This window comes from Misgurnus anguillicaudatus, chromosome 8 (assembly GCF_027580225.2).
Source record: "Misgurnus anguillicaudatus chromosome 8, ASM2758022v2, whole genome shotgun sequence".
Lineage (NCBI taxonomy): Eukaryota > Metazoa > Chordata > Actinopteri > Cypriniformes > Cobitidae > Misgurnus > Misgurnus anguillicaudatus.
In genome coordinates, this window is record NC_073344.2 from 17,373,490 (window position 1) to 17,400,973 (window position 27,484).

The 27,484-nt window shown below is 37.3% G+C and overlaps 1 protein-coding gene and 1 long non-coding RNA gene across 10 annotated transcripts in view; one reads left to right on the top strand and one right to left on the bottom strand.

The window, feature by feature from the left end:
* chl1b (cell adhesion molecule L1-like b) overlaps positions 1 to 27,484 on the top strand; it is a 130,628-nt gene that overhangs the window by 35,653 nt on the left and 67,491 nt on the right. For 4 of the 9 annotated variants that reach the window (XM_055212664.2, XM_055212663.2, XM_055212665.2 and 1 more), the window contains exon 1: positions 26,734 to 27,003. The exons of 1 other annotated variant lie outside the window; for it this stretch is intronic. The gene's annotated coding sequence lies outside the window, so the exon portion shown is untranslated. Of the gene's footprint in view, positions 1 to 26,733; positions 27,004 to 27,484 lie in introns of those variants that run through there. 4 more of the 9 variants (XM_055212661.2, XM_055212668.2, XM_055212666.2 and 1 more) reach the window with 2 other exon arrangements.
* Positions 14,186 to 16,833, bottom strand: LOC129419869 (uncharacterized). The gene is made up of 5 exons (XR_012370915.1): positions 16,111 to 16,833; positions 15,704 to 15,796; positions 15,440 to 15,560; positions 15,259 to 15,359; positions 14,186 to 15,117 (listed from the first exon to the last, which is right to left on the bottom strand). It is a non-coding gene; the product is annotated as an uncharacterized lncRNA (long non-coding RNA).

Sequence of the window (27,484 nt, forward strand, 5' to 3'; positions counted from 1 at the left end):
GGTGGGAGCAAAAAAGCATGTGTGTACCTTTAAATGCAAATGAGCTACTGCTTCTAACTCGCTTACTAACAGACAGTAAGCACTTGAATACAGTCTGAGACAATAGTATATTTAACCTCTTCAATGTGCTACCAAACACATTTAGAAAAGATTTTGAGTAAAATTAGCGGTGGGCGGGGTTTTATCAGTGTGACATCACATTAACAAAAGATACAAAACAGCATGTCTAAAGACACTGCTTTGGTTTAATGGGGATTAAAAAAAATGAAGATAGTTTTTTTTAAAGAAGAAGAATAATATTTCTGCCAACACACATTACGTCCAAACACCTTGGATTTTGGTAAAAGTGGATTTTGCATAATATGTACCCTTTAACATACATACTTATTTATCTTCCATAGTCATCATAACAAGATCCTTTATACTATGTCTATCCATGAGCTAATGAGTCATGTAAGAAATCCCCCTCATTTTCAGAAAAAAAAACCCAGCTTAGTGTTACTAAAGTTTACCATGAATTATGTATGAAACAGCATGACAGATTTGCCAAGTTGAACATTCAAAATGTTGTCAGATAAAAGCTTTGAGTGATGTAGGGTGTGACAAACCTCTCCACTGAGCAAACTGTCCTGCTGTTACGCCGCATGGGTTTGTATCCCAGGTCAACAGCAACCTTCATTACAACCAAAAGCAGTAGGTTAAGATGTCTGCCTTGCCTGTCTCAAAGCCCCTAAAAGATATTGAAAGCCATTAAATACTACACTGAGGTGGGGCACTTCTTTATCTGGTGTGAAAGTGGAGGATAATAGGGAATTGAAGCATGTCATTTGGAGAGGATTGATATATTCATCGGCATGGAAATGGCACCACGTGTGACTTCTTCAAAGAGCTGTGCTGTTTTAGAGATTAGTGTGCTCGAAATGCTGTGTTTTATAGATTTAGTGGCTATGGAGAATATAAAGTACAAACAATTATTAGGTTTATAAACGTTCTTGTCACACAATATTAAAACAGCCATACAATGTCAGAAAAAAATCACTAGGGCAGTACCCTTTTCAAAAAGTATACTTTTGTACCTAAACAGGTTATATTAGTACCTCAGAGGTACATATTGGTACCAAAAAGTGCATAATAGTACCTTAAAGGTACATGTAGTATATTAGTGCCTGAAAGGAACGGTACCAAATCAGTGATGCGCGGGTTGATCCGAAATAAGCGGGTGCCTGCGGTCCCCCGCCGTTACGAGTCATCAAAAAATATTTTTAATGATATAATTGCAAATGAGCTGATCTCTGCAATAAATAGCAGTGCCGTGGTTGGATAGTGCAGATTAAGAGGCGGTATTATTCCCGTTCTGGCATCACAAGGGGAGCCAAATTTCAATGACCTATTCTTGCAGAGAATGTTTTACCAAAACTAAGTTACTGGGTTTTTTTGTCACATCTTCTAGGTTGATCCCAATTATAACACTTAAACGTGGAAAAAAAGTCAGATTTTCTTCTTTAAAAAGGTGACAGCTTGATAAATATTTTTTTCCTGACAGTGTAGGAATATCAATTACTAGATCATGTTGATTTGCTGAACAACTGCAAATATCATAATTTGTTATTTAAAACCCAAAGAAGCAAAATAAAAGTGCCATTATACACATACTAGTCAATTTCGAACGGTATGCTATAATCTTAGTGAAAGAAAGTCATATAATAGCTCTGTGTTATAAACAGACTGAAATTTAAGTCATTATTCACTCCGAAATCAAATCGTTTATGCAAATCACAATGCAGCTCTCAAATCAAATACGGTGCCTATGCCGCAGGTTTGCCTGAACCATATTGGATTCGAGAGCTGGCGAAAGCTCAAAAGACTCACACAATATAGCACACAATCATATTGCATACAATACTTTCATAGTGCGCTTTTGTCCCTCTTTTATTTATAATAATACAATAAAATGTGCAAAAGCTCAAAAGGCTCTCACAATATAGCACACAATCATATCGCATAAAGTACTTTTATAGTGCGCTTTTGTCCCTCTTTTATTTATAATAATATGATCAAATGTGCGTGATAAAAATTATAATAATTAAATGAAATTACTGTACACAGGTATAATAATAGCAGTAATTGTCATTTTTGGGTGAACTGTGCCTTTAAAGCAATGAGTGTGGGAGACTCGAGCAATAACTCTATCTAACCTTTCTCCTAAACACATCAGTAACAACCCACTTCCACATCTTTCTGTGTTAATGAGCGCATTAACTGCCATTTAAGTGGAATTCAAAATGCTGCCACCTCGTGAACCTCAGAGCTCTTTCTATGAGGAGCGAGATGAAAAGCCTTGACATTTGTATTCACATAAACGTCCAGGAAGTGTTTGTGCCCTTCGCTCGCGATTTTCCCCTTATAATTTTAAGATAAAGCCCCCGTTTCTAGGACACCTCAAGCCAACTGCCAGAGAACGACGCTGACTGATGAACTAACGGGGGAACGGAGCAAGAAAGAGTTATGGGGACCGATTTACTGCCCGACTTAAAAACATCACCCGGTCAAACTCGCATCAACGGTCAGACTTACTCAACTCATAATCTAAACTTCTTAATATGAGCAGAACAGAAGAATCTATAAACCTTCTCAGTCTTAAAGAGAGTCTTTCACTGAGGCGCAGGAAGAACAAATACTTTCATTCAGAGCTTTCCAAAATGCAAATTCCCCTCGCTCTTAACATCTTTTCTTTTTTTTATTGGGGTTCCCATGTCACAATATGGCCTCAGTGGGTTTTGCGTGCGGTGCCTCAGCTCTGGGGTAAACATGAATGCGTTTGGAGGGCCAAAACAAGACTGTTGGTTTCCTGTGGTGGTGAAGAGTCGGGGACATTTTTCACTTCGACAGAGCCAAACTTTTATTACACCAAGTATGTAAGAGACGAAGGGATTTAGAGGTACAGTAGATAAAGAAAGTCATTACGCAACAACAAATATACAGTACAAGCAGCATCACTAATGAATGACTCATATGAGCCAAATACTTTATAAACGAATCTATCAAAAAGAGAATATTTTTTCCCATTATGTTTAACACTAAACAGTCTGTGAACTGTGATAAAATTTTGTTAAAAATAAATAATACTAAATCAATGTTTGTTTCCAAAAATACGTAATTATGTTATCAAAATAATATTATTTTTGTTTAGTTTAGTTGGGATCAACTGTTTTGAAATATGATGAAAAAAATTATGGAATAGGTCACCAAAATATAAAAATTCTCTCATGCCATGTATACGACTTTCTAATATTTACTTCCCAGTCAAATTTGAATGATAAAAAGGCAGGATTCTCTGCTCTCAAACATTGGGGGCGTGTCCACTGTCTGCAAGGAAACCACGCCCACTCGCGGACAGCTGCCGCCTCTTTCAACTTTCAAATACAGATACAACCTGAGGAGCATTTCCCGAACAACGACGTAACTCGCTGCTGAACCACCTTAGTACGATGCATAGTTGGAGAAACTAACTACCTTGTTGTGACTGTTTCCCGAAAGCATAGTAACTTTGTCGCACATTCGTCATTTGAACCATGTTGGTTTTGCAACATAGTTGATGATGTCACGTGGGAGGTAAAGTACTAATTAATCTGTGCAAATCGATTTAATGTCGCTAAATTTAAACAAAACAATAAAAAAACATTTGTTTAAATGTAGCTAAATAAATTGATTGCAACCACTTATCTTAAAAAAATTTAGTAAATTGAATGACCAGTGTGTAAATAACATATATTGCATCGGAATTTAGTTATATGTTGTTTATTTTCAAGATATTTAATTCCTGCGCAAGTTCCCTCTTACGTCACTCGTCCCAGGGGTTCCCCAGGGTCTTAAAGCCAAATGCAGCGCTTTAATTTTGTTTACAAACTTAAAGACGTAAAATAAATTTTTTATATAGTTAGAATGCTGAATATAGAATGTACTACATGAAGAGCTGTCGTTCAAACCACACAAGTTTGCGATGCAGCTTGCGAATGTTTGTTTGAACTATGGTTTCGGGAAACACCAAATCATTGAACTTTGTCAGTAACAACGAAACTTACTAAAGTAGCCAGCTAACGATGCTTTTGGGAAACACACCCGATGCTTGCGATTGTAATAGGGGCGGGGCCATGCTCGGTGGCTCCAGTGGGTCTTCGAGCCACCGTTTTATCTTCGCCCAAATAATCCTGAAATGTAGAAAGCTGTTTAACGGTGTAGCATTACAATTCAGTACTACATAGATCACGTCTTTGTAACGTGTTTTACCAATACATTTATAATGTGTTTAGTAACAATTCTCGGAAATGACTTTACACAATGACTTTAATAAATTTAGAATCATTACATTTCTTACATCCCCGTTCCCTACAGTAGTCACCATTTTGACCTACAGCTACCTGTTGATGGAGCTTAACCTCAGACAACCTCCATTCAGTTAATTGTGTCTCTGGCAAGCGCTGTAGTCAGTTTAAGTGCCCTGCATGCTTGATGAGAACTCAACATTCAGTCATGAAATGAAAAGTAATTATGTCCTTATCTGAGGCTCTTCGAACCAAGACTTCCTCTTCATTGGAATGCAGATGTGACTTAAGAAGCACAGTCTGATTGGTTCATTTCAGCTTCGCTCTTCCTCTCGCTGAAGTAGGCTGAGCAAGTTTCTACAACTTTATATTTCAAATGCTCAATTTCAGAGCGGAAATCTAATTTCCTACGTTATAAGTGGTTGGAACCCACATACTACACTTCAAAGCCATCTGTGACCCGCAGTTGCCCTTAAAGGGATAGTTCGGCAAAAAATGAAAATTACCCCATGATTTACTCACCCTTAAGCTTTCCGAGATACATATGTCCAACATCTCTCAGATGAACACAATTTCAAGTTTTTTTTTTAGAAAATGTTCTAGCTCTTTCAAACTTTGTAACGGTAAAAAACAGGGTCCACGACTTTCAAGCCCAAAAAATATGTGGATTATTCATCCTTCGCAGAAGTAATCCACACAGCTCCAGTGGATTGATGAAGGCTTCTGGGGGGAATCAATGTGATTGTGTAAGAAAAAGATCAATTTTTAAAACTTTACAAATGAAAATAACTATGTATGGTTAGTTCGGGTGCATCCCAATTCAAAGGCTGCGGCGAACCGTATTTGAAGGCAAATGATGTCACCGGGCCGCGACGGCTCATTCACATACAAGACTCCAAATGTGGCCATCCATAGAGGTATTCTTAACAGGCTTGGCTATCCCAAGATTCAATGCGCGCCCATGACATCTGGGTTTTTGAAATAAACATTCAAAACTGTAGTTAAATAAACTGTATATTTTGCAAATTAAAGTTACTTGTGACTGTTTTACTATTATTAAAGATGTTTTAGTGATGTGAATTAATATTATTGCTGCAATATTGTGCGTTTTGCGATTTGCTTTTGTATATTTCTAAGGTTGGTGAATTTTACAGTTTTATTCTGCATCAATGTGTTATATTTTCTAAAATAAAATAAAAAAATCTCCATAGTTATTTTTAACAGTCTGATAGGTCTCAGCTGTTGTGTCCCGCTGACGAGCGTAGTGGGCGGGAACAGCAAGTGTTGCAACTCCCCCCGTAGGCTAGACTGTCTTATTTCAGTTCGCTTCGTGGCCTTTAGAGGCTGTCGCCTTCAAATATCGAGCCTTGCCTTCAAAGTCTGTGGCCTTAAAAGTATCCAGACCCTGAATTGGGATGCACCCTTTATACTGTAAATGGTTCGTTTAATATACATCAATATTATTTAACATTCTAAAATAAAAATAATATTTTTTTGGTTCCGTATTTATTGTAATAAGTCAGAAAGGCCTCTGCTGTGTCCCGTTGACACGCGCGGTGGGTAGGAACAGCAGGTGACGAATCCTCTGTAGGTTAGACCATCTCATTTCAATTCTCTATGTGGACTTCAAATGCTGCACCCTTTAAAGACCAAATCCTTGCATCCTTTGAAGGATCCAGCCTACGAATTGGGACACAGCTTTAGTCCGTAGAGCCTCTTTCTACTACAAAGAAAGTTATGTAGTTATGAAACCAAACGACCCTAAATAGAACATTTAAGGAAACTACATTTTTAAGAATGCAGATCCAGTGCCAAATATTTTTTTGCTGAACCTCTTACATGTATACATTTTTATTAATTTGTCACAATTGCCACCAGTATTATATACCAGAACATGTGCATATACCAATATAACCAGTTCTAGTTATTTTCTTTCTCTCGTTCTTTCATTGTGCTATTATACTCTATTCATGTGAATGGTTTGCCTGCCACAACAATGAAAATCTGACATCAGCATATGGGGGGCATGTCTGCACGTCATTTCACCTGTCACGTTTCACCTGTCCCACACACACATACACACACAACAAACCATGCCAGACTATTTTAGAATATTAATATATAAATATTCTAGTGAGATATTTCCCTCATTTTTTTTATACCCAAATAGATTGCCTTCAATGAACCGAAGTGCTCAAAGCTTCATTTTTAGCATACATGAATTTTAATGCATGCCAACTTGGGACTCAACCTATTTTTTATTTTCTCAATGCGGTTTTACTCTAATCAGAAAACATAAATAATTTGGGATATTTTGTATTGTTTGATGCAGTTATGGAAATGACTGGGTGTGACTGCTTACGCAGAACACAGCGAATAGTTTTGTGGTTTCAAAGACTTTTAACTCATACAAAGAGTTTAACTCACACAACTTCCTGTTTGCCTTTTTAGACCAACATGTTACTCATGCTTCGGCACATTTGTTTAGTACCTCACGCTCTCGTATTTATCTTATATATTGCTTTTATCTTTGAATCCTTTGTGGAGGGCACACAATGAGCACTTTAGAGAAGGCTTTCTTTAGAAAGTCTTTTTTTTAAGAGAAGGACTTTAGAGAGTATATGATTGCTCAGCTGTATGTCCCAATAGATGACAGAAAGGTCACACACAGTCACTTTCAAAGCAATGGTCATCTATTTCGTTTTCTGACACGCTATGAAAGTGGGAAGAATTCTTCATTGGATTTAAACAAACCTTCCAGGTTCGATTCAAGTTCACATCTAAAATATTAAAGCCTTGTGGCTATACAAACGAAATGGTGTACATACTGTATTTATATTCGGTGTACTGCCTTGCCCCCAGACATCCACTGTAAATGCATTACTGTAAACAGGTCATTCCTGTTGTACAATACCTTCTGAGTCTTGCAACTTTAAATAAATTAATACATTTTTATGCTTCCACTGAAAATGAATGAAAATATTAATATAAATGTATTTAGTAAAAGTATTTAAACTGTAAAAATATTGATTAGAAAAATATAAATTAATATGAATAAATTGACAATTTGCCAGACATTAGTGCAAAGCATCCAAAGGAGTAAAAATATGGAAAATTCATGTACACATAGTACTATCATATCCACCCTAATATGATTTCCATCTTTGAAATTTGTGAGTTTAATATGTCATCCAATACATAAAGATTTATTAAGTTTAATAAATTATCTGTGATATCAATAACATCAATCTAAATAATTTACCCTTCATTCTCTTAACATTATCAGATGATTGTCATCTCATGTAATATCTGCTAATAACTTTCATGATATAAATTACAGCTTCTCTGATGGCACATTAATCCTGAGACATTTTGGCAGGGTTATACAAACGCCACTTCTATCAAGGCTATCTTTCATTTCATGTTCAAGTGAATTAGTAAATGAGAATATGTAGTCTTTGGCTCAGATTTCAATTCACCAATCTGGCATCTTGTTTGTCCTGAAAAAGACTCATTCCAAGGACGCAATGTCCCCTAAACCTATAACAGAAAGCCCCTTGAGAATGACATTCATTAGCATCCATTCAGAGCCCATGCTAATTGCATTGGAGATAACCCGCCCTCGCTCTTTTGACCTTCTGACCAGCATCCATCGCACGCATTCAGCGCCCTTAATTCAATCCACACTCACTTCAGCTGAGGATGTTGACGTCACAACTCAAGAAGAGCAATATATTTAGGTAACGCTATCAGAGCGTTGACATCTGTTCTCCAAATGCATTCGAGAGCTTGATTGGGACTGTACCCTTTAAAAGGTCACAAATGTTCCATTTAGATACAGATTTGTATACATCTGGTACCAATATATACCTTTGAGATACTACTACAGTATGCACTCTTTTAGTAGGGGTGGGAATCACCACAATACAGTGTTATCACGATTCTTGTGTCAAGATACAATATTTTTGTGGTCTTTTATATATATATATATATATGAAGAGTTTTGTTTCCAAAACGCAATAAACGGCATTTTTGAAAAAAAAAAATGAGTTACTGCCAAAATCAGTATTATATCGGGTCAGTAGTTAAAAGTAAATTCTTAATTTTACGCAAAATCCAATATCCGCCGTGTTATTTTGTCATCTTTTCTCCCTTTTTTCCCAAAATGCGATAAACGTCACTCCTCCTTTTTTACAGAACGCAATAACTCCTACTTTGTACTTCGTGATCAACAAACAAAACAAAATAATACTTTAATTGCATTGATAAACCTGTGATGTTTTCTGTGACAGGAAAGAAACGTAAGCCATCAACATCTAATAATTTACTCGGGAGACGGTCGCTTGTTCTCCCGACAGCATCAAGCGTCTCATGCTAACACATTGACCCCAGGGGATTTAATGAAAAACGTTCCATTATTTTACTCAAAGTCAACGAAAATCGAGCAGGACCAAAACATTTTACAGCTGATCGCTGTGAAAAACGTTAAGCGACGACGTCAAGTATAACCGCATCAATGACAGTGTTCTTAATATGACAAAGTAAGTGTTTTTATTAATGCCATTAATGTTTATTTTTTTAATCAGTGTGTACAACTGTTCAACTAAATGAATATAAAATGGCAAAGATGAATGCACATTTGATTGAATAGATTTATAGCATTTTGAAAAAAACTGTCATGGATTTATTGCATTTTGTGGAAAAAAGAATTCGTTTTTACAATAAATCTTTGAAAATCAAGTTATGGATTTGAATTTTTTATGTTTTTATAACCTTAAGATGCTATGTGAAAGTTTGTAACAGAAAATAGTGGTTTTCATCTTGTCACTTTCTTGGTATAGAAAACACGTTTTTACCGAAATTTGTCAAAATGGATTTATTGCGTTTTGGAACCAAACTCTTCATATATATATAATGCAGCAGGACAATTATCCAAAACACACCAGCAAGTCCACCTCTGAATGGCTGAAGAAAAACAAAATCAAGACTTTGGAGTGGCCTAGTCATACATACATGCACATACACATGGGTCCCCAATTAAAAACTTTACATCTGTTTTATCTCAAAAGAAAAACAATAGCCGTTTCTCAATATGCGTTCTTGTCTGTACTTGCGTTCTTGTGGACTTGTGAAACGTCATCAGTCCCGGCCCAAGTACTGTTCCAATTCAAAGTTCGCATCAAGCCCAAGTTCACATAAAATCCCCGGATGTGTTCTTGATCCGCCCATTTTATCGAGGATGCATCAGAGGAGACTTGTGTGGACTTATGACAGCGAAGTTTCCCAGAATGCATTTCGCGTCAGAAGTTGGTTCTTCCGAGTCTGAACTTGCAAGTCTGAACTAGGAAGGACACAAGTCCGAACTTGGCGTACTTGGTATTGAGAAACGGCTAAGATCTCACTTCAATTTTATTGCTGCCGAATGAAATTATTAAGCAGACAAACTGGCCATAATTTTTATGAATTTTTATCATAAACGTTGTATGCACCTGGCAAACTCAACTGTTTGTATTACACCCTAGTCCGCCTTAAAAAAATGCAAGTATGAACTGCTGTTCTGCTAGGTATTTTATGCAAATTTAACTTGCTCAAGAAATAATTTTATACAGTTTGATATAAAAGATCTTAACTTGCAAGATCTTTATCATTAAAGTATCACCACAGAAAGTATTGCGATATCGTTCTTTCCCCCAACCCTGCTCTTTAGGTACGAAGCTGTACTGTATCTTTTGAAGTGTACCACCCCAGGTGACAGTTTTTGTACCTTTTTTCTAAGAGTGTGTTGCTGATGAATAGAGCATATGAGTTAAACTCAGTGCATTGGGACCGGGCTATAGCCTTAAGCTAAAAAGTGACAGGACATTTTGAACGAATGCCAGCGGACGCTCCAGCATGTGATATTGGATCCATTTTGCTGTGTTATATTCATGAATTATACAGTAAGGTAATGTGAAAATCTGTGATTCGAGGGCAGATTTGACAAAATGGTAATGTCACATTAGCTCTGAATAATTAATAGCATTATATGTAGTAGTAATAATGGTTAAAAATGGTTTTATTAATAAAATAGAAAACAAAATGAAAAATGCATATACCCAATTTTGCATTTAACTGCATCTAAAACAGCCTAGATATCTAAAATAAGGCAAAATTTGGGCTGTCAGTGAAAATTTAAATACATCTATCCATAGCCCAAAAAAACAGAATAAATAAATTAATAAATGAAACCAAACACCTTGTAAACATTGTTGACTTTGCTTACACAATGGAATATCATACATCTCGCAGGTTATTTTGGCAAAAATTACATTTAACCAAATTGACAAGAAATGGGTCACTAATAGCCATACTATAAATTGGGTCTATAGCGATCCTAGATGGAGAATTATGGCTAGTTTAAAAAAAAAAAAAACATACTTTTGGTTATTAAGACGAACATGCACTGGCATCAGGAAAACATGCAGTGCTGGTTTGTAAATACATCTAAATTTACATAGAAAGTGTGTGTTTTTGTGTTTTGAGTTTATTTTCATTCTCAAGGAGTTTTTCCGGTACAGATAGCGGCTTGTTCAATTGAATTGGGGCGGCTGATGAATAAGAAGCGAAACGTTTAGTGAATTCAGCCCACTAAGATTTAAATCCGAGATTCTTTGAAGATGTCAGACCACGATATCACGCGGAGAGGAACACGGTTTCTAAAAGAGCCGTAAAATGTTGGAGATTTCCCAACATCTCTTTCAATAGGGTTAGCTCTGCATGTACACAGGAATATCTCGACATCACATCAAACTCCCACCCATGCACGGAGAAACACAAAGCAAAACTATTCAATTCCAGGCGCGGCCTTTGATACGAGTTTCACAAAGACGCCTCTGTGAAGGTCCTCTTTTCACTGGCCTCTTTATTACCTTGGCTGTCCTTTCATACATCCAGAAAGATAACTTTCAGTGTTCAGTGAATCAGACGCATGTGTCATCCATGACAATGCTTTTATGCTCAGCTGGTAACCTATGAGAAACTGCAAAGCCTCTTTAATATGCTGCACTTCCAGATTATTTCACATGAATGCAGAGATTTCAGAATGGTTGCATAAAAATGAAAATATTTTTTTAATGGCGTGACACATTGAGAAGTTAAGGTGTCGAATTTTACACGCAAACTGTTTTAGGGTCATTCAGGAAAGCAGCAGTGATTTTCTCGTTTTTAGACTTGTTGGGAGACCCAGCATGTGGACTATAAAACTGCATGATATCTTACTCTCCGAAATGCCTTTAAGTGGACAATTACATGGTTTTATGTTCACGTCTCAGAGCGCTTTTAAGGAAACCCGCCTGCACTTTTGGCCCGGTGGGTTCACAAATTCCAGATGTGCACCGCAGGTGCTGCTATATTTTCGGTCACCTCTCAAAATGCAGTTGCAGCGTGAAACATGGGTGATTTGGTTACCAACAGCATTTGGGACCATCTGAAATTCAATGATCTTGTATGAACAGTCTGTTATGAATGTTGTAATGTAGGTTTGCTTTTTGAATGAGTCACAAGAGAAATCTACAGTATATGAATAAAGAAAATTCATAGCGTGCCATAAAACATTATGGCCTGAAATAACAGCTATCAGAAATATCTTCTGGTTAATTATTTTTACATCAATAGAAACTGACTGACTGTGATAGATTGTTGTACAATAAGATACCTTGGATAAGTGCATGCTTGCAATGAAGAGGTAAAGAAATGTTTTGCAAAATTAACAAGTTTTTGCCTAGCACTTCATTAAAATGACCTCTGTGGTTCTTGAGTTTTTTCTTTTGCTTGCAGACTAATTGACTGGTTTAATGAATCTTTGCACATTTACATAGTAATGCAAACTCCTGGTGCACTTTATAAGTTTCTGCCTGTAGGCTCTTCCACTTGGTTTTAGTTAATTGACTTTGGGGAAGAATATATTTCACCTTTTTGAGAAAGCCAAGAATGTGTCATTCCCACAATCTATTGCACCTAAGTACCACTTTCATTTAAATGTAGTGTTTCCGGTAAGGCTGTCAGTAGATATACGTCTACTGACGCTCTGAAATGCTGGGTTGTTTCAACCCCTGGAAATGTACATAAGATGTCGCCTTGGGGTTCTAAGCATGCGTCAAAACCGCCGCCATCTTGGAACAGGGGTCTTGGAAGTAGGTAGGTAATGCTACTATCTACGCCTGTACTTCGAATTCGTGGACGATGCCAGACTTTTTTGCTGCGTATGGATGTAAGGCCTACTAGCACTATAATTATAGTTAGAAAAAGTAGATTTTAATAACTTAAATTTTTTTCTGGCTCAATACTAAATACATGTCTGACTTTTGGAATGAACCAAAAAGAAAACCTAGAAAGTCGCATTCATGACGATTTATGGTGATTTTAGTTCCGTTACACCATTGCCTACAATTAAGCTGATGTAGGGCTCCCCGTTTCAAGATGGCGTCTCTATTTGACGGATTCGTTCCAATGAACTCCCGTAGCCAAGGTGACATCTAGTGTGCATATTTATGGTTTCAACCTTGGGTAAATATTAGGGTAACTATACGTGCCATTTTTCCGTGACACGTCCTGGCCAGGATTACGGGTGCGTCTTCCGGAAGTCATATTTGTCGACTGCATACGTCATTAAGGTTTATTATTTCAGGTTCTATTTCAGCAAAGCAACTGTTACATTTTAAGCTAAGAATGAAACTACAGTGATTGTATATATTTTTAAATGAAATGTGAGCCTCGATGATGTATGTGATTGACAAATACGACATCCGGAAGACGCACCGGAATCCTTGCCAAAATGGTGACCCCAACAGTTAGTTTATATTTTACCATTAAAAGTTCGGTTTTACTTTACACACTTTGAATTATTCAACATAACCAAACTATTTCAGCTGCATTTCACGATCTCGAATCACCTCAGGCGTATCTCTCTATAGACGCTCTTCTTTTACGGTCTTACTGAAAAACCCATTCCAGAGCTTTACACGACTATGACCTGCATGCCAATGCAAACACCTTGCTTTCCTTCAGCACGTGAAGACCTCCACCTCATCAGGAAAGACTCGCTCAAGCGAAGCCGATCCTTGATACATTATCCACCGCAGGATTAGGGCCGTATTACAACCTGTCCTTCCATTTCCCTACCGCAAAAAAACCCGGTCTCCGAAGACAGGACTCCCTCCTTAAAAGGCATTAGCTTGATGCTCATGTGTCTTATGGTAGGCCCACCAACCACTGAGTTTTATCTTATTAAGGGAAAGAGAGATATGAAGCCTTCCAGAAACATGAATCTGATTTAACAGGAACTGTAGGAGCGGTATGGATTCCACCTGGAGTAGTTTATGATAAGATTTTTTATGTGATAATGATGGTCCGTGAAGCACTTTGCCTGCAGAATCATGTCACTGAATTACTATCGAACGATTTCAGCAGACGTTTTTCTTGAATTTAACGAACTGCCTTGAACAGCCTTTTCTTTAAAAAGGAAGTTGGGGGCGGGGCCATATCGAAAGGCTTGCTTTTAAATAATGAGTGCTGTATAAATTATCAAATTACATTGTAACTTAAAGCATGCGAAACAAATCATAACTTGGTTATACTGTATTTTACCATCTAATGTATATTCATACTTTGCCTATAATTTGCAAATTTGTGACATTTTATCAAGAAAGTTCTTAAGGTCTCAACCTGAGATGCGTATTAAACAATATTGAAGGAGTTCACATCTATTATGGGCTTTTTTTGGGTGGGCTTTATTCAATATTCAGTCTGAGTCATTCATTCAAAAAATACATTTGCTTCTGTATAGCTCAATGGTAGAGCATTGTGTTAGCAGTGCGAACGTTATACACAGCAAAATCACTGGTGTTAAAATAACACCCACGGTGTCAAATTTAACACTGGCAAAGTGTGTATATGTGTCCACACTACACTGTGTTAATTTAGTCAAAAGTGTAGTGTTAATTTGCCAACACCCATTATATGTTAATTCAACACTCAATATTGTTAAATTTTACACTTTGTTCAACACTATTCATTGTTGTTTCCACACTACACTGGTGTTGGCACAGAAATACAGTGTTAAAAATTAACACTCCTAATTTAAGGTCAACACCAGTGTAATGTGAATTCAACAATGTTAAGTGTTAAAATACTGATTAATAGCCACTTTTTTTGCTAATGGGTTGTTTCTATAAAAGACAAATGACAAGAAATATTGCAAAACCTCTTTTTATTAAAGTACATCACATTTAATATTTACATCGATACACACAACACTTTGCATTTAACAATGCTTATTTAAATACCTCAGCTACAATTAGAAACAGAATACAGTATGGAATAATGAAAGTTATCTTATACCACAGCGCAGTGACATGAAAACCACTTATTATAAGGTCTTTAATAAATCAAATGAGAGTTAAAAAAATTTGCCACCCTACTCAAAACTTGACTATTAAAATACACTGCAATTACCTTACTGGCAGGCAGAAATGTTATCCTTCACAATACTAAAGATTTTTCCATAACAAAACAGACATTTCAATTCAAAAGACGTTTCATTTTTCTTAAATACGTTCCAACCTGGTATTAAGTTCTGTAGTTGTTTTACTCATGATGTACAGTAGTGGAAGGCTGCATCAGTGGTCTTCATCATGGAGGGAATGGCTTTTTGGTCCAGAATGATGCAAAACCTCTGGATGCAACTTCTGTTCCCAACGCAGAGCAGGCAGGGCTGTGCTGATCCATCCACCTCAAAGCATGGATTGATGCTCATCACCTAAGAGTGTTTTAAAAGAGTGTATTTGATGAATGTATTTGATGTGTATTTATGAACTTGTATGCATTTACATGGGGTGAACAATGCAAGCAAACTAACTGCTGAAAAAACAACCAGAACAAAATACCAAAAAAAACTTACACAGCACAGTCAGTAGCTTCAGTTGCACATTGACCCTCTCCAGTCTTTCCTCCTTTCACAAATGAAGGCAAGAGGTGAATGAGCCACATAACTGTCCCGTCCTAGCAAAACAGAATTTAAACACCATGAGTATACAGTTAAACTTTAAAACCGTAAAAGTAGCAAACCCATGTACACTTACCATATTTAAACTATTGTTGACCAGACAGAGGGTCATCCATATCTTCATCAGGATATAGTCTGCAATTATCCTTTAATTGTTGTATGTTGGCTATTTTGCAATACATCACCTCAGCATATTTCTGCAGATTTTCAAAGACAAAGAGTCAAGAAAATACCAAAAAGGGTGCAGTTTTAACCGTTATTTGAATCAAAATCATCTCAGTATAACAAATCATGTTAGAGACAGTGTACAGTACTAATGTACTCTGTGTACTCGCATAACTAGTTGGTAAGCTCTTATCCTCCAAACTGGGTTAAGGAATAACAGTTCCAGAATTCATGGGTATGCCGTATTCAAATATAGTCTGGTAGGGTCCTATCACAAAAAAATGACAATAAAGACTCTGAAAACTCAACATTCTTTTTATATTAAAAACAGCACTCAAGACAATATGAATCTTCAATTATACATTTCCAAATTAGTAATCAATTTGATTGCTATTTAATAAGATATCAATAGCAAAACGATGTATGAGAAGATTATATATTTTTATTTAAGTTGGCAGCAGGTCATGTGACTTTCTTGCCAGATTTATAACCATAATATGTACAAAACTATACTACAAAGATTGGTTAACTGTTCAGTTATGTTAAATAAAATGATTTATATGTATAAATATATAAACTTACCTTCTGTAATGAATTTATATAAGTATTAGCAGTCGTTTCTCATTGGAAGTCATCCATGTCAGATCTTCTTTAATAAACTGCCCTTAAAAACAGCATCTCTTCTGAATGATTTGAAGCACTCGGTGTGTACTTTCACCAAACTAGCATCTATAATGACAGAAAAACAAATGTTCGCCATACACGTTTTACACTTTCGTATGTATTTGCCATTTGCATCTGTCTGACATCTAGCGCCACGAAAAGCTTACAACACACAATGCATCCAATCCAGCAATCTGTGCATACAAATGATGATATATAGTGAGGTTTTGGTAAAAAGAATTGTTGGTTTGGTGATATTTCCCCTGTTTGCATACATCTTGGAAAAACACATGGCAATGCGGTTGCGGTTTTCTCCGTGTTTTTCAGTAATTTGAATAATTAACCGATATCCGTGCACTCACGTGCATGTAAACGACCTCGTTAACTCACGGTATCTAGTCTATATGATTACCTCATAACGAGCATCATATGGTGAATAAACGAGCTTCCATTTAACTTAATTTCATACCTTCAATTTGTAGTGCATGTCGCGTTTTATCATGGTTCAATTCTTACATTCATATCTCCTGTTAATTATCCTTCTTGGTTCAAACTTTTAGCTAGCAGTTTAACTTTATAGTAAACTAACAAGGGAACAACGTAACACAAGGTAGCTCTGATTAAACTAAACCAAATAATGAACAAAGGGGAAATAAAATGAGAAAAATATTTTATTTAGGTTTTTTGGCATATGGCTGCGTAGAGTCAGACAGAGAATTAACAGTTTAATTTAGCTAAACCAAGTGAATATGAGATTTACCTGCTCTCTTCAGTCCTCCTTTGAAAGAAAATGGCGGTAAAATCCCTGACACTGACAGGAAATGTTTAGTGGAGGCGTGGCTTGATTTACACCGCTCAGAGTGAAATCTGATAACACCCTTGTTTTACACTGACACTGTCGTGGATATAACACTGGCCTAGCAATGGCAGTGTTATTTTATTACCAGATAGTGTTAAAACAGCATCAACACTGTGTATTTAACACCATCCCTGAAAATTTAACACTGGTGATTTTGCTGTGTAGGTTCGAACCCATGAAAAACATACTGATTTTAAAATGTGTTTATCTGCTAAAAGTGAATTTATTTAGGACTTTAGGAGCTAACACTCACTGACTTTAAAGCCACAAACCAATCTTGATTTCATGGTCCTTTAGAAAACTCTAAAGCCAGCCAGACAGCATCAAGTTCTTCATATACGCGTATAGGGTTTGGAGCAGGGATAGGCTGCCATGTACACTCATTCGTTTGAAAGACATGGTGGTTATTTTAATTAATTTGTCTGCGCAGCTTTGTGTTTGTGCTGCATTCAGAAGGCTTGTGTACACACTTGAGTACTTTAGGATGGCAAACCCTCTTCATTGTCGATGCTGACCCCGGGGGAAATAGTTTATTGATTTCTGGGGTAACATGATTAAAATGGGTTTCAAGAAGACCCCATGTCCAACTTGTCAGCGGGATGAGAGACTCTGGGCAATAAAGGAAGCCACAAAGGCACCGCCGATCAGATAGAATACCACTGAACGTTTGACTTCAATCAGACATATACTACAAATAATAAAGATGTCTAAAAGGTTCTTCACGGCGATGCCATAGATAGAAGAACCATATTTTGATTCCTGTTAAGAATCTTTGACAAAGTATTTAAAAAAAAAACTATTTCTTTCATAACTTCATTTTTAATTTTTGAATTCTGACTTTCATCAATTCATTTTTTTTGTTGTTGTTGCATTCTTTAGTGATTTTTGACACTGTTTACTTTGTCTTGTCCACAAAAATAGATTTTTAAGAAGTGAATGTTTTTGCCAAAAAAGCTTGGATGTACTTGGAGGGTTTTGCAGTGAAATACAGTCAAAATAGTTAAAGGCGGAGTCCACGATGTTTGAAAGCCAATGTTGATATTTGAAATCACCTAAACAAACACGCCCCTACTCCAATAGAATCTGGACCTTCTGTTGATAGACCCGCCCCACACATACGCAACCCGGCAAGGATGTCGGTTGGTAGACACACTCCTTACTGCTGATTGGCTATGAGTGTGTTTTGGTAGTCGGTCCGTCTCCTTTTCCAAAGCGTTGTTCAAACATCGTGGACTCCGCCTTTAAATACCAATGAAATGACTAAACTGACATTTAAAGGAACACTTTTTTGAAAATATACTCATTTTCAAACTCCCAGGGAGTTAAACGCCTTTAACTCAACATTTTTACAGTTTTGGAATTCATCCAGCTGATCTCTGGGTCTGGCGCTTCCCCTTTTAGCATAGCTTAGCATGATCTATTGAATCTGATTAGACCATTAGCATCGCCAATGGGTGCAACAGGCGTAATGATATCACACAGCACCCGAAAATAGTCCCCTTAGTAACTTTGAATGGCAGGGGACTATTTTCGGGCACTGCGTAATATCATTGCACCTCCTGCAGCCATGTTACAGCAGCAAAGTCCTTGATTATTACACCAGAATGAGAGTAAAGTTCCTAGTCATATCTGCCTAGAAAATCGCAACATTTAATTGTCTTAGTACACAATGTAACTACAGAAGTCAAGTTTAAAATAGGAAAAATATCCAAACTCCTTGGTTATTTTTTTAGCGCGATGCTAATGGTCTCATCAGATTCAATGGATTGTGCTAAGCTATGCTAAAAGTGGTAGCGCCAGAGATCGACTGATTGAATTCCAAAACAGTAAAAATCAAATGTTTAACTCTAGGTGGAGCGTCTCTTTAAAAAAAGCATTTCAATTACTGACTAATAACTTTTTTATTGCCATTACTGAACCTAAACATAATAAAAAATGCTAATTAACAAGAAAATATGTCAGACGCACTTAGAGTGTTTGGCATCTGAACTCTTCGCTTATGGATGTATGCATCAGCCAGCCAAATAAACTAACTAAATAAAACTTTGTGCATTCTGTACATAAATTGTAAACATTTCTAAAAAGTGACCTTGCCTGTTCAAAGCAGGATATCTCTGACAGAGACATTTGTTCAATTGACATATGTTGCACAAGGTCTTTGGTGAGGCGGCTAATCAGAAAGAATGATCACATGTTCGTTGATGCCATGATTCTAGCTAGAGAGTGCCATCTGTGAATGTGTCGGCCAGAATTGAGTCTGAGCTCTCTCGACCTCTCTCTCTCCCAGGTTGAATTATGTTAACCATATGGCACTCAAAACCTAATTCCATTTTAAAGGCGAACATGGCACTAGATTGGTTTTTGAGCAGCTGTGTTGAACATGCAATATTTTCGTCGTCTCCTCACTTGCTGATTGTGGAATAAATGCAGAATGCGTTTAATCCTACAGTAAATTTTGTCCAGGTTTACTGTAAACCTGTGTCTGGAAGTAATTTTGATGCTATTAAAGTGTCAGGGCTAATGTGGAAGTGCATATAAACACAGGCATTTACGACAGCGGGGATTTTATTAGAATGGCATATGGCGTCGAAGTTCATGAAGAGTAACACATCAGATAAAGGATAATTATGATGTTTAAAGGAGTTCCACATGAACTTTAGAGGTTATGAACCAAATCCACCTGATGAATTAGTTGAGTAAATTGACCTTACTTAAAATAAATAGTTACCAGAGCATTTTCCTGTATTCGACGAGAGGTCAGACTGATCAATGTTGTTTGATTTGCAGATTTGGCACAATCAATGGTAATTGGAGTGTGACAAATCCATGCTAACTTTTTGCACCCATAACAGTTTAACTTTGAAAGATTAATGACTAAAAAAAGAACATTAGTATATTAAAGCCTATACTCGATACTAAAGACTTTTGAAAATGTCTGTCATTATAACATTAATGCATTTGGCTGTCGCTTTTATCCAAAGTGACTTACAGTACATTCAATCAATACATATATATTTATCTACTAGGATTGGATCTATGCCCTTTGCATTGCTAACTTGCTAATGCAATGCTGTACTCAGTAAGCCATAGGAACACTATTATACACAGTGGTCTGGTATTTAGGCACGTTTAAAATATTAAGGCATTTGAAAATAAAGTTCATTTTTTAATGCATTATTTTCCAAATGATAGTTGGCCTTTCATCAGAATAAACATTTTGAGCCATTTTGCAAATATATTTGTTTTCTTCAAAATCACATATAGGAGAATATAATCAGATGTACTTCATCATTTTTAAATGTGGTTTAAACATCAGAATATTTTATAGGATTAAGTATTTTTTATTGTGCATAAAAAGTGAGCTATGTTGGATCCATATGGCTTACGGTGCAGTAGCAAAGTACTACACAAAAGGTATTCACATTTAGTCTTGTTTTTCAAACCAGATTTGCCTTTTACAGCATTTCTAATTACTGTTTATTCAATACAATATATAATAAACAAAAAATAAATGAGCAGATGTGTAAATCTGGAAACAGCACAGTTCTGTAATCACTGTATGCCGGATTAGCCATCAGTCAGCAGGAGGCTGTTCTCACTCGGTCTGGTGAACCGGGTTTGTCCTGGCCGTGACCTAGCACATGCGGTACAGCAGATCTGACGCCTCAGTCTATATCACCGGTTCTGAGACCTGGTGTACATACTGGTGCATATATCATTATGACATCCTTAGGGCATTGATCAGGGCCCAGGTGAGCATATTGTGCAGGTTGTCAGCATCGCCTGAAGGTTACAGGGGGGTTATTTCCTATGGAGGAGCGCACCTGTGCTCGCCTCTTCGGTGCCCTTCACTGCTGCTTGGTTTTTGCAGGTTATGCATTTTCTGTAGTTTTGCGAAAAAAGGAAAAATATTGCACTACAACCTTCGGTGCTTGCATCAATAATATTTATTTATTTGTTTATTCTGCCCTTTCTAGAGTTGAGTTAATAATCAGATTCACAAGTGCGTTGCATTGCGGGTAAAGGTGGCTGTTTGAAGCTATACAGAAATTGCCAGCCTGGTTTCCTAGGAATTCGTAAGCATTTGTGACCATAGACCACAAAACCATTCATTCAGTCGCACGGGTGTATTTGTAGAAAAATAAAAAAAATACATTGCATGGGTCAAAATTATCGCTTTTTCTTTTATGTCAAAAATCATTAGGATATTATGTAAAGATCATGTTACATGAAGATATTTTGTAAATTTCCTACCGTAAATAATTATAAAAAAATTGTGAGAGGATGCAGCAAAATTGGGATCAAAATTGCCCAGAAACTCGCCTACAAACTTTACTTTGCTACCTGCTCCTTGGGGATTTCCCATTCAAGTTTGGTTTAAATACTATACAAGCTTACAACTTCCCCTATATTCAGTCAACAAGGTCGTTACAGCGGTAAGGCAGCACTAAAACAAACCTTTTAAAGCATAACTAAACCCCTGGTCAGAGCCTGACTCCACCCACTTGCAATATTTGAAAAATGCAAAAAATGTGGGAAGATCCCAACGAAGATAGAGGGGATGAACTAAGCTCGTACCAAGCATGTGGTGAGATCGTAACAAGGGCGTGGTGAGCTTGAACCTGCTTACATCACAAGTTACTTTTTGGACCTAACATCCAATAGGAAAATTCAACTGCAGTAGCCACCGTTCAACCTGAAGAGGGCAGCACTCAGACGTTTTTACACCATATATTGTAGTATTGAAACACTTTATATCCAAATGTCAAAAAACTTACTAAAATCAATGAACAGCACTAATAAAGCATCATTCTTACAGATCATTAACTAAAAAAAGTTGGTTAAGGGTTTAGTTACTCTTTAATTAATATGCATGGTAAAGACTTTATTTAGACATGGACTTTAAATGCGATTTTCTCAATATATTTATTTTTTTGCAAGTTCCAAATTTTCTAATTATTATTATTATACCAAAACCATACATCAATGTAAAGCTTTTTATTAATCGTATTTATCTCAATTTCGAAAATTTGACACTTATGACATTTTATTAGTTGGCTAATTCATAAACTAATTAAATCGGACAAAAACTTATTTATTAGGATTATTAGAAAAAACAATGTTAAAGTCCCGCCCCTAAACCCAACGTCATGGTACGAATTAATATGAATTAGAAACCTTAAAACGTAAAATACGTGCAGTTATTTAGCGGCAAGTTGGCTTTCATAGAAGTGGGCGGGACACCGAGCCAGGACGAACGCTCTTAAAGTAAAACACTACCGTTTTTAATATTTTACTATGTTCATACCTCAACTTAGACAAATGAATACATACCTATATTTTTTCAATGCGTACAACGCGTTGTGAATGTGTTAGCATCTAGCCCAGCCCCATTCATTCCCCAGGATCCAAACAGGGATGAATGTAGAAGCCACCAAACACTTCCATGTTTTCCCTATTTAAAGACTGTTACATGAGTAGTTACACAAGTATGGTGGCACAAAATAAAACGTGGCGATTTTTAACGGGATAAAAAACGAGAACTATATTGTAGGGCGGAAGAGCACTTAGTTTGCAGCACTTCGACCTCGACGGGAAGTAACACCATCACTCCTGACTACTCTCCCATCGCTCAAAGAGGTCGAAGAACATGGAAAACATGGAAGTGTTTGGTGGCTTCTAAATGTAGCCCTGTTTGGATCCCAAGGAATGAATGGGGCCAGGCCAAATGCCAACACACTCACAACGCTCAGAACAAAAATCAAGTGCACACATTGAAAAAAGAAAGGTATGCATCAATCTGTCCAAGTTGAGGCAAGAACATAGTAAAAAATTAAAAAATGTGGTGTTTTCTTCAAAGAGGAAACAGGGTGTAAAAACGGGTCATTAATGAATAAATTTTGTATTGTTTTTTGTAAATGGAAGACAAAAGAAGTTATAAATACATATAGGAATATATATCCTCCTAGTTATGCATGAGATTGATGAAGATATCCAGCCAAAAGTACCATTTTGTGTTTTGTGCTATACAGTCATATTTGCTTTATTTTTAAACAGGCCTTGCTTCAATTTAAATGCGATTGACACGTTAACCGCACGACACAATAACATTTTGTTTGACTCCAATTCATTACTTTAGGTCATTCAGTCATGTATAGCGTATTCAAATACTAAGTAACAAAACAAACAACACAACTGGGTGTAGAACATGATAATGACACATCAAACAACCTCAATGTCTCAAAAGCAAAACAGTAAGTTTCTTGCTGTGATTTGTGAACGAAAGAGGAAAGGCAGAGAGAAACAGTGAGAGAATGGCAATTCCCTAGGAAGCGTCCTGCAACAATGTCAGGTTTGTTCGGCTTGGGCGCGTGAAGACTAAGCTTGGGTGAACTGGCAGCTTGCCCTCTGCTTCTCTGTGTTTTACGCCCTCCTGCCACTCTATTCTAACCCGCTTGCTTTCAGGAAGAAGGATTCCTGTGAAGTTCATCAGCTTTCTTTCTGTTTGTGTGGCTATAATAGCAGCTTCATCCTCCAGATATTTAAAGAGGACACGCAGGGGACCTCGAAGGCTCCGCCGGTTCAGCACCGGCACAGTGGCTCTTTGAGTGCTTTCTCTATCTGCCAATCTGCTCACACTATCAAACAACCCTGTCCTCCTGCCAAATTCTGCTTATGCCGCTCCTTCAACCAGAAAAGGGGGCATTTAAGGGGCCTTAGGTTAAGATGAATGTTCTTGCGGAACAGTTTTGCATGTATAATAGATGCTATGTTTGTTGTGCTTTCTGAGGCAAACATTACATTATTATTGCCCAAACTTAGCATTAGGGATTAGCAACTTTCATGCTTTGAAAATAAATGTATTATTGAAATTGATGTAATATTTATGTATGTAAATATAGTATACATATGGGTAGTGTGAATGAAATTTAAACACATAGGTCCAATGGTGTAACGATGGTTTAAGAAGTGGGGAGGGCAGACAATGGAGGAAAATGTTTTTGATTTGAATCCCATTTTTTCCATTTACATACATTTGGGGGCTATGATACCGAGCCCCTAAGGGGACATGAAGCAAAAATTAAATAAAGTTTAGTTTCGCGTGCGCACGTGAAACTATCGTGTGCGCTCGTGAAAGCAAAATGTTATTTTAAAGTTTAGTTTTGCGTGCGGACGTGAACTTTCTTGTGCGCACACGAAACTAAACTTTTAAAAAAATTCTGCATATGAAGGTTTCGCGTGAGCACATGAAAGTTTCATGTGAGCATGCAAAAGTTTCACGTGAGAATGCGAAAGTTTCACGTGAGCACATGAAACTAAACTTTAGATTTTTTTTACTCCAATGTCACCTTAGGGGCTCGGTACTATGGTGATAATAATTAACAAACAATTAATTTAAAAAACAAATGACTTTGAAAGTGTGTGGGGGGGACAAACAGGATTTTGAAAAGTGGGGGGCATGTCACCCCTGTCCCAAAGTGGAAATTACACCCCTGCATATGTCATCATTACAAGAGCGAGACGTTAACTTGATGATGTTAAACAAATGCAAAAAAGGAACAACATTTGAAAAGAGCCATGTTACCACTTTCTGACATTTTTAATATGACGACACCTTTACTTTTTATTCTTTGTTGGGTTCTCCTTTCCGGGGGCTCACGGGATAGTAAAGGGTCCATCGAATGCACACTTCCAAATCTTGCTGGAAGTATTAGGTCATCCGGATATCTATCGACTAGAAAATCCCAGAGACTACAGGGTGGGCTCTGTAAGCACTTGGCAACTCAGAACGCCCTAGCAACCACATAGCACCACTGTTGCGTAATGTCGAAAGGTTTGGCAAAATCTAATTTCCGTTTTAAGGCAAAGTATGTCATTAACCTTTTTTTAGTCAATTACATTCCAAGCATGTTACGATTTGGCTTAGCGAAAGCACAGTTAAGTGACTAATTATTCAGACCGAAAGCCCAAATCAAAACATCTGTTCATGGGCAACGTTTTATACAGAAGACGTGTAGTTGAAGATCAGTTATGCAGTTAACACAATCCCCTACACTGTCTGTCAGAGTCATGGATGATGAAATTAATGTTACTTTCCATTAAACAAGCACACAAACGAATCCGCCGTAATTCAATTTTAATTAAGAGTGTTTATGGTTCCTGTAAGTTTAATGATTTTCACTTTAATTGATGCCATGTTGTATGATCCTACATCAGATGGGAAGCTCTTGACACAAAGCAGAGAGCATCATTTCCAGGAAAACTCAAAGACTAATTATACATTCACCTATCTGGGCATCGTTCCATGTGACAGGCACATCTTTAATGTGTTTGAAGCACCTGCATCAGCATATTAAAGCACGTGTGTCAACCCCTCACTCTCGCATGCGCTATTCCATCACCTTGAGCCTGTTTCACAGTCGGTAGCATTATGGGAGGGGGTGGGGAGTTTGTTCGGTTGTGACAGCATCCTGCCCTGTGCTGTTTGCTCTGTCTGCAAATCACCCGGTCCCTAGGGGTCTGGTCTCATTTGGGAGGCACTGTTGCTGTCCACTATTTGATGTCAATCAGGTGGATTTCAACACCCACGTGAGGTTTTATTTCTTGTTGACGTTTGGGTGGGGTAAGTCATTGGACTTGTTTTTTGTGTCTTAAAATAGCCTATTGGATTTACATCACAACGAATGAACTATAATGTGCTACATACTCCATTGCAGGTGGTTTGGGGGGAGGGGCCATGATCATTTTAGAAGAATTTGATTGGACAAAAAATCGGTGTAGTGCAATATTCGTCATAATTACTTTGAATACACTTATTGTTAGCTCACTGACATAATGTTAAACTCTCTCTTATTTGTACTGGATAAAAGTGTCTACTAAATGAATAAATGTAATGCATTGTTCTTCGTGGAAGAAAAAAAAAATTCTTTTAGGAAATCACACAGTGACTGAGATTTGCACTGCAAGCACAGCTTACGTTTTCTTTAGATATTTTTATAAATGTAATAAATGTCATCTCAAAATATGTGTCCGGCGCGTTATGTAAACCATGTGGATCACGCGTCTTGTCAAAATTCGTGCCTGCTGCACACGCGTCGAAACCGTTTATAATAAAAGAGTTCACGTTCACAAAATACTCGCGAGACACTAACTTAACACTAAACTCAATAACGCATGAGATCATTATGCGAGTATCTGGCAAACGTGAGCGCTCTTTTATTATAAACCCATTAGACCCGTGTGCAGCAGGCACTTGTTTTGACATGACACGTGATGCACATAGGTTCACTTGACACATATTTTGAAATGACGAACCACGCGCATGACGGGCTACATACATGTTGTGACGAGTGCGCCCTTGAAAAAGAAGTCACCGGCCGCCACTGGCTACATAAACGCAATATAATTAGCTTGTAGGCAGCATTTCGAAATATATGTACACAGGCATAGATCTACTTAACAAAAAAGTAAACTGAGCAATAAAATTAATCTTTCTTAAAACAAATCCTTAACCACCACTTAACCACAGTAAGAGTTACAACAGACAAAACAAGTAACAAGACTTCCCATCCCTAAAATGCTTAAGATGCAACTTTCTCTCTAGAATTCCTTTACTCGCTCTTGCTCTCTCTCTCTCTCTCTCTCTTTCTCTCTCTCTTTATTGTGCGCTGCATGTGAAAAGCGCTCAGATCTGGTTTTGTGGGAGTGATTGTCACTCGTTTAATGAGCTCCTTTGCCAAGCGAGAGGCTTTGGCAACATATGTCTCCCCAGTGCCTGTCTCACACCGCACCGTACAGTGCGCTAGCGTAGACTCTCTTTCCCGTGTCTGCTGCGTTAGACGTTTCTCTGGATTTCCTCTCTGTTGTTCACGCCTGTGGGATTAGACCGTGCAAAAGGGGAAAGCTTCCACTATCTTTCTGAGGAAGTGCGGACAAGAATGAAGCAGGTCCCTGTGAGTATTCAGGCTTTTATTTCATGGTTTGTCTAAGGTTGATACAACAGCAGCCCGGCATAGAGAAAAGCAACTATAGTTACTGTACAGAAGTAGGGTTTCCTGTGACCCCCGCACGTGTGTTACAAAGGGCTTTGGGGGACAATATATTTGTATATTTGTATGCTGTGTTTATATACATTTACGCATGATGGCTTACACTTTTATATAAAGCGACTTAACAGTGCATTTAAATTATATGTTTTAATCAGTATATGTGTTTACTGGGACTCGATCCCACAACCTTTGCGCTGTTACTGCAATGCTCTGACAATTGAGATATAGCTATATGATGCAAAGCTTTGATGCAAAACCCTCTAAACGCGTATGATGTTTTATGTAAATGACTATCAATAGATTCTGCCATCAAACCGGTATTTCTGAAAGAACTGAGGTTGGGATTAGGCGGATATAAAGCGAAAGTATTTGATAGAATACGTGC